Source organism: Podarcis erhardii (genome assembly GCF_964252035.2).
Source record: "Podarcis erhardii genome assembly, chromosome: 10".
Lineage (NCBI taxonomy): Eukaryota > Metazoa > Chordata > Lepidosauria > Squamata > Lacertidae > Podarcis > Podarcis erhardii.
Window position 1 is genome coordinate 35,054,066 of NC_138500.1, and position 15,645 is coordinate 35,069,710.

At 42.2% G+C, this 15,645-nt stretch overlaps 1 protein-coding gene across 2 annotated transcripts in view; it reads right to left on the bottom strand.

Annotated features, from left to right (window-relative positions):
• Positions 1-15,645, bottom strand: part of ANO4 (anoctamin 4) — a 154,451-nt gene that overhangs the window by 120,373 nt on the left and 18,433 nt on the right. Inside the window, exon 1 of one of the 2 annotated variants that reach the window (XM_081878228.1) lies at positions 1,797-2,161. The exons of the other annotated variant lie outside the window; for it this stretch is intronic. The gene's annotated coding sequence lies outside the window, so the exon portion shown is untranslated. Of the gene's footprint in view, positions 1-1,796; positions 2,162-15,645 lie in introns of those variants that run through there. 2 annotated transcript variants of the gene reach the window in all.

A 15,645-nucleotide genomic window follows, 5' to 3' on the forward strand; every position in this document is an offset into this window, starting at 1 on the left:
ATACTAAATGTGAAGAACTTTGCAGTATTACTGCTTCTTTTTTCTTAAAAACAAACAAACCCAAAACCCATTAATGGTAATCTTGGTATTTTTTCACTATTGCAGGCATGCCCATAATTATCAGAAAAATAATATAGCTCCTTCCTGTACTACTTCCTGTACTACTTACATCACAGGTAAAATCACTAATTGAGATTTTCTTATTAGCAGTCCAATCTGCACTCTAGTTAAGCCAGAAAGTTCAGCTTGTCCCATCAGTTTCCAAGGGATTAAATTGCTTGAATCAATATTACAGGTCCAAGGGAGCGTGTTATAAAAATCACATATTTATTAAAAATATGTAGCTTAAAATGACACTCCATCTCTGTTCTGATCTTGGGGAGGAAACAAAGGACACCAACAGCACACTCCTATGCATGTCTACTCATATGTAAGCACAATTTAGTTCAATAGGCTTACTCAAAGGAAAATGTTTATAGGATTGTAGCCTGGGGCAGGTAAAAGAAATGCTCTGGCTCTTATCCAAGGTGAAGTCAGGGAGCATTAAGGAAGAACAGAAGGTTATACACCAACTAATGTGTTTATGGACACTTGCTCTTCACAAGACGTGACCAGTGCTGTCAAAGCTGGTCACCCTGATCACCTAGGCAGTGTATTGCACAACATGACCCTGAGCTGCCCCCCAGCAGCCATTTATGCTGGTGGCAAACCTGATCTATGCTAAGGAATCTGTCTCTTCTTGTATTAAACCACATGGGTTCCTCTCCTTGTACAGGTCACCTCATTTCAAATTTTTATGTAGGTTTGGGGATTGAGGTTATTATTACAGTGAAATAATGATCCAAGGGAATCATTTAAGCTGGGCATCATATGTATTCATAAAAGTCATATTTAAAAACATATTGTGCAGGATGAGCTCACAGTAACTAATCTGCAGTACAAGCATTCTTCCCTTTAGAAAGGTAAGTTGGAAAGACTTCCTAAGGGGAGTGCTGTATTCCATTATATACTATATATGTGCTATGTTATCAACAGACAGCAGGCATATTCAAATCAAATTTTTGTTAACACAGGGCAAAGTACGGCCCAAACAATTAGAAATATGTGCACTTTTCCTTCTCCTTGAAGCATTGTAAAACACTTAAGTTTTGAGGCTTCTCAGGACAAGGGAGTAGAGGTGTCTGAGTCCTGCTCACTAAAGTTATCTCCCCCCCCACCTCCCTCTTCCAGAAGCAGTGCAGGTTGGCTTTCCTCAGCACAAAGGAGAGCTCATTTTAATGCCCAATTAATCTTCTTAGATATTTGCACTTAGAAAGCTGGTGCCTCAAGAGGCCCTCCTGAAGAGAGATGATAAAATGCTGGTAGGAAAGACATGAGCTCCCACCCCTTCTGAAAGCCCAGGGATGACTTTTCCCTCCCTCCCTCTCCTGTAAAGCATGAAGCTTATTTTTGTGGTGCGGCAGACCTATGTCTTTCCCTAAGTCCCCCTTTCCCACTTCTTCAGGATTCCTTCACACTGCTGTAAGCTGTCAGCCAGCAGCATGCTTGCTCCTTCTTTCAAGGACAAAAGGGGATTTCAAGCGAGGGGCGTTGAGGCAGAGGAGCCCGACCAAAGAGCAACTTGCATTTACTTCATAAAACACATGCCAGTGCAGAGAAAATGAGACAGTAAATGAAGGTCAAGAGGCTTAGCTGTGATCCACTGGGGTGGGGGGTGGGGGGAGAGAGAGAGCAGGGATGGAAGAGAGCTAGCGAGCACTGCAGCAAACATAGTCTGTGCACATGCTGGTACTCACCATAAAAATAGAAAGAACTGAAGAGAACCACTTTAGTAGGGGGCTCTTCCGAAACACCTTTCTCAAGAGCAAGAGATCCGCCGGTCCAGCGAAAGGCAAGGCAGAGGATGCTCAATTTACACACAGCAGCAGCAGGAGCAACAACAACAACAGGCAAGTCTTTTCACAGCCTGTGAAACCTGTAAGCAGTTTGCGTGCTGGCACAAAACCTGGGGCAGGGAAGAAGTCTGACTCTGCTGTAGCACTGCAGCTAAAACAGACCGTTGTTTTTCCCCTCTGTGTCTCCCTCCCTCACACACACAGAGAGAGACTCAAGCTACGCGATGTGGATTTCCCCCACCCCCTTGCTGTCTTCATATGCTCACAATTACTTGCTATTTGGAGATATGATGTGGAGGGGGGTGGGGGAGGAGTTGAGGAGTGGTTGGGGGGGGAGAGAACGGAGCCACAGAGCAGCTGAGCCAGCATCAGTATTCTTAATCAGCCCTTGCCAGCAGCCAATCAGGTGGCACTTGAGCAGTGCCAGCATGACAGTTCGCCAGAGCTCTGACAGCACAGGGCTGAGGCAAGCAACACATTTCCACCACCGCTCGCCCAGCCAAGAACACTTCTAGGGCAATCTGTGTCTTTTGATCCTGCAGACAAATGAGCTGTCCACGGGAACTGTGGATGCTGGACAAGGAGCAGAGAGTTGTAAAAACCAGTGCCCCAAAGATGTTTCGTCACTCACTGCCACTACTACTTCTCCACCACCTCCGCAGTCGCACCAAAGCATGATGCTCGCGCATGCTAAAGAGTCGGGGTGCAATCCTGGGCAACAGGGGTGCAAGTCCCACTGAACTCAACCCTTCTTGGTTCTGAGTAGGTGTGCAAAGAATTGCACGGCTTCCCACCATCAGCTGAAAGTTAATTTTCTTCCATGGTGTACACACAACCTCCATATATTATTCATCATTTAAAGCATTAGTGTCTTTATGCCACAGAGAGGGCAACATCTGACAGGATGAAAAGTTCGGGGGAACTGCCCTTGTTAATTAACCACAAGGAAAATAAATACAGTTCTCAAGCCATGAAGGAGTCTAGATTTCTGCAATGGACATACAAAGTTCTGCCGTCAACCACACCCAAATCTGGCCTCAGAATAAACTGTGTCCCTCAATATTAACGCAAATAAATATATTTACGCATTCTCTCATTTTAATCCACTTAGGGGAAAAATGTTTCATTTTTGGTTTTCTGCTATGAAGTGTGTGGATTACAATGAGAACATGGGGGCAGTAAATATAATAATAGCAGCTTAAAAAGGAAACAATGTGCTGTCCTTTCATGGCATGCAAAACCAGCTGCCTGAAACAGCTATCCCACTCTGCTAACAGTAGGGCTGGCCCTCCAAGAAAAACACAAAGATTCTCTTTCTAGACCATGGGTGGGATGGGACACTACATAGGCAGGGGTTGTTGTTTTTTTGTTTTTTTAAATCCCATGGCATTTCTCGCCTTATACTTTGAATCTGCTACTGTGATTAGAATCTTGCTTCTCTAGATGATAGTCTCAAACTCCACAACGTCTTTTACAACATCTTCACATTGTTGTCATAGCTGCTATGTTATATACATATCTAAATCAAAGCCTTTAAAACAAATGCCGGCATAAATAGCCAAGGCTAAAACTAAAATAGATTTCATTTGTCACATGAAGCTTATTGCTGCAGGTGCAATTCCTAAAATGGTGGTTCATCAACCTCAAAGACTTACCGTACATGATGAATAATTAATTTGCAATCAGTGCTCCACAATTTACCAAATATATATTTCAGTAAGAAAACCCAAAATCATTGTCAGATGATCAGAATTTATATTGACACTCTTTATGAACAAATGAGAGGATGGGTGGGGGGAGGGTGAGAAAAGGTTTACGTGAATCACACACAGAAAAAGCTAATTCGGTTTGCATTCCGCAAAGAAAGACACATATTTCAAGCTGCTGTTAGAAATCAGCTCAACTGCCCTGTGCTGGAGAGCTGGTCTTCAAGGAACATTGTTAGGGAGTGGCCCTGGGTCTTTTGCAATGAACACCTGATCTTCTACCACTTCCCTTTATTATTTTTTAATATTAAAGGGTGGCTTTGCATACTTCAAAGTACAGCACCAATGAGACCTCAGCCACCCACCAACTTAATTTGCTCAGAGGCTTGCATTTGCATCTCTACGTATAAATTGCAAATTTTATGCTAATTCGTATCATGGGCCTATGACCTGAGACTTTTATTTTATTTATTTATTTATTTTAATAATATTTATTAAAGATTTTCAAATACAACAGAAAAAGAAAAACATCCAAATTTAAAACCTTATTTTCATTGGCATCTTCCCAGGACTTCCCCTCCCCTCCCCCTCTTGTATTCCAATTCTTTCAAATAGGTTCAGCAAATTCTTACCCCAAGTTTTAAAATTATTATCATTAACCCAATTTAAAAAATGTTTTCCCATCCCCTAAAATCGACCTGTTCCCTTCCACGAGTTCCCCTCTTTAGTATGCAATACAGATTAACATAAAAAATAGAAAAAAGAATAAAATGTAATTTAACACCCTTTGGATTCCAAATTTCCCTCCCCCCTTTCCCGGTTGCGTTCCCAATGTCCGTCAATGTCTACTGTCATCCTGGAGCTCCCACATCTAAGCCATAGTCCTTCACCAGTCCGCTTTGCCGTCTTTTTAATAATCTTTGCCGTCCTTTAATCATCTTTGGTTTCGAATGTCCAATCTTGGAAGGAGTCTATCTTCCAACTTTGTCCAATTCTTGTTATTCTTGTTGTTCTTGTTGTTCTCTCTCCTCCTCTTTTTCTTTTTTTTTTTTTTCCTGCTCTCCTGCACAAATGTTCTAATTCCAAAAAGCTTCTAATTCCTCTGCAGAGGTTTTGTTATTCAGGAACAAAACATTACGTCAAGTCCCTTCCATTCTTCAGTAGATAAATCTATTGTCTCCTTTAGTGTATAGACCTCTGTAGACAAAATAGTGTTCCATTTCTGCAGTTTCCCAGGATATAAAAAGTCCTATTCAAATTCCATGCCAGCAGTACTTGTAGTGTCCCACAGCTCCTCTAGAGGGATTTATGGTAACACAGTTTCCTTCCCGATCACACCCACCAGTCAAAGTAACTTATTATTCCTTGTTTTAAACCGTTTATATCCAATTTATAACAAATATAACCAGCAAAGTCCTCGTAACAAAGTTCTCTTTTTGTTCTTCCGCTTTGACAGCTCCTTTGACAGCTGTCAAAACCTCTATTTCTCCTCTCCTGGAGCTCTCACGGATCGCTCCCGGGGTTTCCGGGGGGGGGGGGTTGCATTTTAATTCACATTCCACTTTTCTCCTCCAGCCCAGCTTATAATTTTCCATCGCGAAATTAAGAACTTTATCAAAAAAAAAGGTTGCACTCGATCTTAGTTGTCAAATCCTTTGCTTTAGCTCCTCTACAACAGGGGGGAGGCTGACTTCCTTTTTGCACCTCCCCCGCTCGCTCCGAATTTTTTTTTAAAAAAATTTCCCCTTTTTAATCCAAGTTCCAATTACTCACGGGTTATTCTTTTAAGTCCAAATTTTCAATGGAAGAAGTCAGCGCTCTCCGCCAAATGGCATGCGGCTTCACTCGGCAGGGGAAGCGGAGGACTCACAGCACCACCACCCCCCCGTCACCCGCTCCGTAGCTTTTAAAAAGGCTCCTTCGCATGGTCGGGGGGGGCGCAAACGGTGCCCGCCGAGTCACCATGCCCATGGGTTTCAGCGCCCATGGTTTTTGAGGGTCCCCGCGTCGCCGGCGCGGTAGAACCCAGCCCCTGCCGAGCAGGCTCCCTCCGGAGCTCGGAGGGAGTCCGCCATTCGGCAATGGCGCCAACCCGGAAGTGCTTCCTATGCCCTGAGACTTTTAAACACCCAGCAAAATCCCTGCTGGCCTCTATTAAAAGGTAAAGCTACTTGTGAGAATAGCTCTTAGAGGTTATACTTTTATGAGGTTTCAGCTTCCTAGCTAATGACATGAGCCAACAGTGTGACGCGGCAGCTAAAAAAGCCAATGCAATTCTGGGCTGCATCAATAGGAGTATAGCATCTAGATCAAGGGAAGTAATAGTGCCACTGTATTCTGCTCTGGTCAGACCTCACCTGGAGTACTGTGTCCAGTTCTGGGCACCACAGTTCAAGAAGGACACTGACAAACTGGAACGTGTCCAGAGGAGGGCAACCAAAATGGTCAAAGGCCTGGAAACGATGCCTTATGAGGAACGGCTAAGGGAGCTGGGCATGTTTAGCCTGGAGAAGAGGAGGTTAAGGGGTGATATAATAGCCATGTTCAAATATATAAAAGGATGTCACATAGAGGAGGGAGAAAGGTTGTTTTCTGCTGCTCCAGAGAAGCGGACATGGAGCAATGGTTCCAAACTACAAGAAAAAAGATTCCACCTAAACATTAGGAAGAACTTCCTGACAGTAAGAGCTGTTCGACAGTGGAATTTGCTGCCAAGGAGTGTGGTGGAGTCTCCTCCTTTGGAGGTCTTTAAGCAGAGGCTTGACAACCATATGTCAGGAGTGCTCTGATGGTGTTTCCTGCTTGGCAGGGGGTTGGACTCGATGGCCCTTGTGGTCTCTTCCAACTCTATGATTCTATGATTCTATGATTCTATGATTCTATGATTCTATGATTCTATGAATATAACAACTTAATTTACCTTAGTTGAAGTACTAACTTGTATGCTGCTATGCCAGACACTCTGCTGTGTCTGCTGATTTTGAGTTTTGATACAGATTTAAGTTACTATTTTAACTATTGTTTTAATACAATGGTGGCATTTGTGTGATTTCTGGGGACACCCTGAGTTTCTGTTGGAAGAAAGGCATGATAGAAAACAAATCATTATTTTAATCATCTCCTCTTAAGACACCTATTAAATATTATTCCTGACACATCAGAGTCCCTGTGGATGCAGTGTTCTCCATAATTCACTATGACATTTAAAACCACTATGTATACACACAGAGTTTGCATTCAGCATGGCATCCATCCAGGCCATAGATTGCTGGCATGTATAAAGGTTAGGAAGACCATACAGATTGCAAAGACTTTAAACATGGTGCTAAGCCATGTGAAAGCTTCACACCCAACATCTTATTAATAGCTGCTGTCCGTGTCAGCTAAATAGACAGAATATTAGGGTACTTTGTGCCCTCTCACACACTTAAATTGTCTGTTTCTTTTATTGGTATTCTTTGCTACTAGAATTCGTTCCCAGATTTGTCAGGAATGTGCATCTATTCCCAAACAATACAAGTCTGATTGGATCAGATCCAAACTTAGTTATGCTTAGAGTCAACTCACTGGACTCAGTGAGATATAGGTAAAGGGACCCCTGACCATTAGGTCCAGTCGTGACCGACTCTGGGGTTGCGGCACTCATCTCGCTTTACTGGCCGAGGGAGCCAGGGTACAGCTTCTGGGTCATGTGGCCAGCATGACTAAGCCACTTCTGGTGAACCAGAGCAGTGCACGGAAACGCCGTTTACCTTCCCGCAGGAGCGGTACCTATTTATCTACTTGCACTTTGACGTGCTTTCAAACTGCTAGGTTGGCAGGAGCAGGGACCGAACAATGGGAGCTCACTCCGTCGCAGGGATTCGAACCACCAACCTTCTGATCGGCAAGTCCTAGGCTCTGTGGTTTAACCCACAGCGCCACCTGTGTGAGATATAAGTGAGATATAAGTCAGACTTAAATTCCATTGATTTCAGTGGGTCTATTGGAAGCATGACATCCAGATTTCCTTTGGTGCCATGTTTCTAGGGACAGGTCTGCACTTTAGAGCTCTATGTAAATTTGATAGACTTCAATGTGTCACAGTACTGTTAAGTTGTATGCTCAACACCTAAACTATAGGTATACATGCTCATTCAGAGGGAAGAACAAAATATAATACATTGTCAATATTTTTGTTGTTTGGAAAGAAACAGCGTCACATATCTATATTTAGCAAAGTCAGAAAATTACTCGGTGAGCAGATTACAAAAGACATGCAGCTTGTTTGTAGAGCCAATTAAGCCAGCTGGCCTTGAAGGTTCAGCTTCTTATCTTGCAGTTCTTCTGTTCTCCAACTTCCTTTGCTATTGCAAGTCAAGCCCTACTATCAGAGGCAAAAAAAAAAAAAAACAACCCAAAGCAATGAAAGCAAAACCAACCCAGCCTGGAACATATAACATAACAACAATGGGATGAAGAAGGTCCATAGGATTATTAAAATATATTGCTGATATCTAAATAAACACTGACAGAAAAAATTTATCAGGAGGAGCAGGAGGAGGAGGAGAAAGAATATGGTTTTTAGTTTATTGGATGATAGGACAGCTGCAGACATAATTTAGCAATATTTCATCTGTTCATTATTCTGATAAAATAGTGTAACTCATTAAACAAGTAATCAGAAACACCACCATCCCATCATTTTTAGAGGAGAAAGGTCTAATTACGTATACAGTTGACTATCTGCTTCAGATACAAGATTATTCAATTACCAGGGATTGAGGACACAGCATGGCGACCGGGTGGCTATCTTAATAATCCAACTTGGGTTTTCCTTTCCAAAAATGGCATGTGAATCCCAGGGTAAATCAGTGAGAAGTCAACTTGAATTAAGGTAATAAATAACAACAACAACAACAACAACAACAACAACAACAACAACAACAACAATAGCAGCTTTTTCAGAAAAAAGACCACAAATCTTCTTATAAACAGCCTGATCAGAAATTCAGAAACAGAACAGACTCACATATTACAAATGAGTCTATCTGTTGTTCCCAGATGGACTCATGTTTCTATATTTCTGGATTAAAGTTGTTTTATCATTTCATAGATGTTCTGACTGTTGATTGCTTCAGGATGTTTCATGGGAAGTAGTTCATAAATGAAATAAATAAATAAGTCACCACTACAGTTTTAGGGATGCCTTGAGGCATTTGATCTTTGCCAATACACTATGAACCAACCAACCTGATCTACCCCTCCCAGACTGATGTGTGGTTCAGGGCATAATTCGTAGCATGTATTTTTAAAGGAAATCCCTACAGGGAATTTGATTGCACAGAAAATTTCCATGATATATCCCAGAAGAATTGCAGCTGGCATGGAATCCATGTAGCATACTGTACTAGACTTCTCAATGAAGAATAGAAAACAGCCCTCCATCTAGATCTCAGAATCATGGAACAAGGGTCCTTTAGTCCAGCCCCCTACAATGCAGGAATCTTTTGCCCAGTGTGGGGCTCAAACCCACAACCCTGAGATAATGTGTCTCATAAAGTCCTGTGTGCGGACCAGCTTTGTGTGCACCTAATTTTGTATAGGTTTCTATTCATTCTTCAAAATTGTCTATTGATCTATTACTCTTGACAGCACCTTCTAATCCACAGGCCATTTAAGGCTCTTTGGTTCACTCTGCTTGAAAGCTTGCCTGTAGCAAGCTGCTTGGAATGATGCTGATCACCCCAGTATTTTTTTCACTGAAAGAGATCCTGGCATGCAGCTTTTTAGTAGTCTAATAGTGTTACTAGCCATAACCATTCTAGGCCTGCCATACCAGAAAAGAGAAGGTTTGTGTCATACACTTGCTCCGTAATATTACTGTTGCTGCAATAACTAATGCTATAACACTAGCCATAAAGATGGCTGCCAAGCGCTTACTGCATAATACTTGTCACAAAATGCCATAAACAACCTTTGTGAAACAGTTTGAAAAATTCAAAAGGTAGGTTGTATGTGTACAAATATGTTTGTATTTTTCTTGTCCTTTGGATCGGCCCTGATCACGGAACTGAGGTCTGAAAGAGAACCTGAAAGAGAGGCCTGAAAGAAAGCCACAAACCAACCAGACATGCTAGTCGACCCAGAATATTCTGACCACTTTGGTGAATCTACAGCAATCAGATAAAACTGGGTTCAAAGTGAGTTCAGCCTTATGAAGTATCCATTTTAACTAACAATGGCTAGCAGTCAGAGATGCTGGACATTGTAGTCCAGCGACATTTCAGTCACAGTTTCCCTATCCTTGCTTTAGTGTCAAACTACATGACTGATACCTCCTGATGTGTTTTTAAAGCTTTAAGATGAGAGAGAGAAAACTTGCTCAGGGAAGCAGTATAGCTGGAAGAGATATTTAACCATTTCCTGTGTTGTTTTCAGAATCAAAATTGTACCTTCCTACTAGTGGCGCTGTGGGTTAAACCACAGAGCCTAGGACGATCAGAAGGTCGGCGGTTTGAATCCCCGCAACAAGGTGAGCTCCTGTTGCTCGGTCCCTGCTCCTGCCAACCTAGCAGTTCAAAAGAACGTCAAAGTGAGGCATCTAATCATAAGCCTGCATTTTTATCAAAGCTTCTATATGTTTAATCAGGGCTTGCATTTTAAAATAAGCTTAAAGATTTTCAAATGTTTCATGCCAGGCAGAAGACCAGCTGCTTAGAAAGAACCTTGGCAATGTTTTCCTCCTGAACAAGGGGCCCCCTGATTTATAGCAGAAAACAATTCTCAAAGTCGTAAAAAAAAGGAAATTACAGGCTGAGAGCGAGGACACTGATCCTACATGTTACAGAAGATAAAAAAGCAGAGATAAACACAATTAGGAATGGGTAAAATAACACCATGGGCCTCCCATTAAAACTTGAGCCGTATTTTCCTAAGGCCAGGAGCAATGGAGAAGCATCTAGCTGGCTGTGAAAGGAGGGGTGTAAACTGAAGAGGCTTCTTTTGAAGCTGTTTTTTTACTGAGTTCCTTTTTTACTTTACAAAGGCCTTATTCCTTTTAAAAGGCTACCTATGATAATGTATGAAATATATTAGCTTAAATATATTGGCTTAAATGTAATTATGCAAAGGATTTAAGAAATGCTAGATTCTTATTTCATAGAGTCATATTGCAATAGGAGACCAGAGGGGCAAATGAGCCCAGCCTCCTGCCAGACAGGAGACGCCATCGAGCACTCCTGATATATAGTTGTCAGGCCTTTTTGTTTAGAAACCATCAAATGAAGGAGATCTTTCAATGTTGATGTGAACTCAAGATCCTTGACATCTGTTGAAGATAAAAATTTAAGATCAACCATCTGTTTTAGAAGGCAATAGGGCAAGGAGGGCAAGAGGTGAGCTGGTAATTAAGATTCCTTGTTGAGACATATGTAAGATATATTACTACTTATTTGTCATTTATAGATGTAACAATATATAGCTCTTTGTGTTCCATAAAAGGGCGAGGAAATGGGTGTATCTCTTGTGATTGGTTCTAGCAAACAGCCAATAGGAATTTCAACCAGGCTGATTGGACAGAGGCAGCCACAGGAGGAGCAAGGGGGCTGGATTAAGGAAATATAAGTGCTGGCCAGAATGGCAGGAGGCCAGGCCAGAGCTTGGTAACCATATACCACTGAGCCTCTCATTTATTTGTCTGACAAATAAATTATTATTTTAATTTCTCTATTGCTGCGTTGAATATTTCATTCCAGCTAAGCGTTAACCACAAGCAGGGCGCTACAAAAGTGCAAGTAGATAAATAGGTACCACTCTGGCGGGAAGGTAAATGGCGTTTCCGTGTGCTGCTCTGGTTCGCCAGAAGCAGCTTAGTCATGCTGGCCACATGACCCGGAAGCTGTACGCTGGGTCCCTCGGCCAATAAAGTGAGATGAACGCCGCAAACCCAGAGTCGGTCACGACTGGACCTAATGGTCAGGGGTCCCTTTACCTTTACCTTACTAAAACTGCTAGTAGCATTTCCAGAGTGAAGCTAATAGTGGCTTTGGAGACAGGGCTTCAGTTTGGGACCCTCATTAAGCCCCCACCTTCCAAGCCCTGCTGCCCTACCCCATTGTTCTGTTGGCTCTTTTAAAGCTCTTTTTAAAAAAGCGTACATCAGGAGATGCAATCAAAAACATGCCATGCTGCATGTAGGTTTCTCTCTTAATTAACAGTCATTAATTATGCCTACTTTCACCAAGAAGCACTTCCATGTTACAAGAAGTACTGAAGAATACACTGCTGAGCCACACTTCCACTTTTACCACTTTGAACTGGGAGAACACCAATTTAGATTTTGACAAGAAAACTGTGTTTGCTTGAAAATGATCGTCGGTGATACAAACTGAAATAAGGTACAGACTGCACCAGTTTTACGTGTTCAGTTTAATGATCATTTGCATAAAAACAAACAGGTGCAGGCAGGAATACCCCAGTGAAAGGGAGTACAAAATAGTTAAGAGCACAGATAAGTATCTAAGACATCATTCTGTTACACGTCTCCCCAATCTCCAAGCAGCAAGAGATTCCAGGGGTCCCAAGTACTTTTCCAGGGTTTGGTTTCCTTGGAATGAAGGTCAGTGGGGACTGTGGTGTCTTTAGGATATAGGCTTGTATTTACACATATTTATAACCTGAGCATAGGATGGAGGGACTTCCAGCATTAACCTCCCTCCATCAAAAAAATAGCTTGCTTGTCACAGCTTTGGATCCAGCACTGAGCAAGACATGTTTCTGTCCCCTGCTTCCAGCCTGCCTCTAGCCACACTTTGGTCTGTTGTTCTCCATCACTTAGCAGTTGCAACCTAGTTGCGGAGAGCACTTACATGGCCACGCACGGTCATTGTCTTACAAAGATTGGTTCATCAACCTCCCCTACTAGACTCTAACCCTCACTGGATATAGGATACTAGAAGGGACTTGGGGCATCATTCAAACTGACCTCCCCAAACACATAAAAATGCAATCATTTTGATCCTAAGAAGGGCCCATGGAAGGGGGGCTGGTTGAAGGGGACTTTCCCAACCCATCTTGTTCTGCAGCATCACAAATACTCTCCTGAGTGTCAGGAGACCCTCCTAAACAGGATGAGCTGTGGTATAGGAGGCTGAGTGGGGAGACGGAACTGCCCAAAGTCGGGCACTATTAATGAGCCTCTTAGGATCTGTTGTTGTTTAGTCGTTTAGTCATGTCCGACTCTTCGTGACCCCATGGACCAGAGCACGCCAGGCACTTTTGTCTTCCACTGCCTCCCGCAGTTTGGTCAAACTCATGCTGGTAGCTTCGAGAACACTGTCCAACCATCTCGTCCTCTGTCGTCCCCTTCTCCTTGTGCCCTCAATCTTTCCCAACATCAGGGTTTTTCCAGGGAGTCTTTTCTTCTCATGAGGTGGCCAAAGTATTGGAGCCTCAGCTTCAGGATCTTTCCTTCCAGTGAGCACTCAGGGATGATTTCCTTAAGAATGGAGAGGCTTGATCTTCTTGCAGTCCATGGGACTTTCAAGAGTCTCCTCCAGCACCATAATTCAAAAGCATCAATTCTTTGGCGATCAGCCTTCTTTATGGTCCAGCTTTCAGTTCCATACATCACTACTGGGAAAACCATAGCTTTTACTATACGGACCTTTGTCGGCAAGGTGACGTCTCTGCTTTTTAAGATGCTGTCTAGGTTTGTCATTGCTTTTCTCCCAAGAAGCAGGTGCCTTTTAATTTCGTGACTGCTGTCACCATCTGCAGTGATCATGGAGCCCAAGAAAGTAAAATATCTCACTGCCTAGATCTTAGGATCTAGACCCTACTATTAAAAGGAGAATTCACTGGAGGGCGAGGAATCAAACAACCCATTAATCTTTCCTCTTCCCTTTTTCTGATTCACATTATTGAATCTTAGAATCAAGTGGAAGCAGAATGTTTTATAAGTAGAGGGAGCATATGCCAAAATACTCACTGAGCCAAGGCTGAACAACTGCAAATGAAAGCTGTTTCTGTTTCAATACAACAACTAATGCAAATATAAAAGTCCTGACAGAGCTTGGAGCGTCAGCGTTTCCAGTAAAATGTTTCATAAAATAGATCCTGTTTCCTTTGAAAACATTATGGGCTGCATAAAATATTAATTAAAAGGGAATGTCAGCCTTTTCACTATGCAGACAATTCTGTCAGCTCCAGAGTGATGAATGAGAGCCTTTACAATGGAGATGCTCTGTAAGGCGATACAGTTCTCTGCATCAACAATAATTGACTCCTTATAGGGTTCCAGAGCATGCTCTGAGGAAACATATGCAGCCATCTTGCTGGTGGCAGGGTCTGAGTCTGATCAATGCCAAGATGGCAGACTGTCTTATAACTCCATGTATGCCACCTTACCAGATGGAAGAAAAGCAAGATATGAATGAAGCAACTAAGAGCATAAGAACCTATTACCAGCCTGCTGAACCAGGCTAATGGCCCACCCTGTTCTCACCGTGGTCAACCAGATGCCTGTGGGAAGCCTGCAAACTGGACATGAGCACAGCAGAGCCCACAAACCATATAGAGCACATCTTTTCCTCTCTCATGTAAGTAAAATTAAATGGCATCCAGGGGAAAAAAGAGGGACACTCTAATTGTGCCCATTAGATCGCTTCCTGATGACCTGTTTATTGCTCAGTTATTCTGATTTGTTTTCAGGGGTGTTAGATAATGTCAGCTATTTAACTGAGAATTCATTCTGAATTATTTCTGGCTCCGCCTGCACTATACACTTAAAGCTGTATCATACCACTTCAAACAGCCATGGCTTCCCCCCCAAATTATGGGAAGTGTAGTTTGTTAACCACCCAAAAGACCGAATTGGTTGAGAGTTGTTTGGAGACTCCTGTTCCTCTCACAGAGCTACAGTGGTTTAACCATCAGTCCCTATTCCCAAGGAACTCTGGAAATTATAGCTCTGTGAGGGAAAATAGGTCTTCAAACAACTCTCAACCAATCCAGTCTTTTGGGGAAGCAGGTTGATCAACCTGAATTTGTCAGTATGTGATTGAATCCCACCCTGAAATAGTAATAGTTTGGAGGTACCCATAGCCTGAATATCTGAGCATAGACTTGGGAACCATCCATATTCTGTCTTTTATTTGGGATCTCCTGGATGCTACCCCTCAGATGTAATATTCAGCACAAATAATCTTAGAATATATATCAATTTATTCTTCAAGTTTACATACACTGATTAAGGCAGGTTTCTGCTAGCTACAGCACGCAAGGTTATCTGGGTCTAGATACAAATCTGTAGAGTTCTATATAATAATAATAATAATAATAATAATAATAATAATAATAATAATAATAATAATATAATGCACTGTCTGCATTTCCTGTCTAGCAAAAGGACTCATTGTCACTGTACTATTTATAGCATTATTACCTTAATTCCAAGGTAGGAGAAAGAATTAAAGGACTATCCTCTACAACATACATAAATATAAAATACAGTGGTACCTCAGGTTACATACGCTTCAGGTTACATACGCTTCAGGTTACACACTCCACTAACCCAGAAATAGTGCTTCAGGTTAAGAACTTTGCTTCAGGATAAGAACAGAAATTGGGCTCCAGCGGCACGGCGGCAGCAGGAGGCCCCATTAGCTAAAGTGGTGCTTCAGGTTAAGAACAGTTTCAGGTTAAGTACGGACCTCCAGAACAAATTAAGTACTTAACCCGAGGTACCACTGTACTGCAATCAGTAATTTCCATTCATATACATCGCCAGTAACAAATGTTACGCTGGATCCAACTTAAGTTAGTCATGACTAACTTGACCCATTGATTTCAAGGGATCCAACCAACTGTCATGGAAGCATCTAAACAAATATACAACTTACAGATATTTTCATATGTGCCTTATGCTCTGTTACATTCCATTTATATTCAACATATAATACATCTGCTAAGAATCTATTGGCTTCAGTAATAATTATTCATTAGGGCACTGGTGAAAGGACAACTGATTTAGTGTGTTACGAAAACAAGATTTTCAGAGTTTA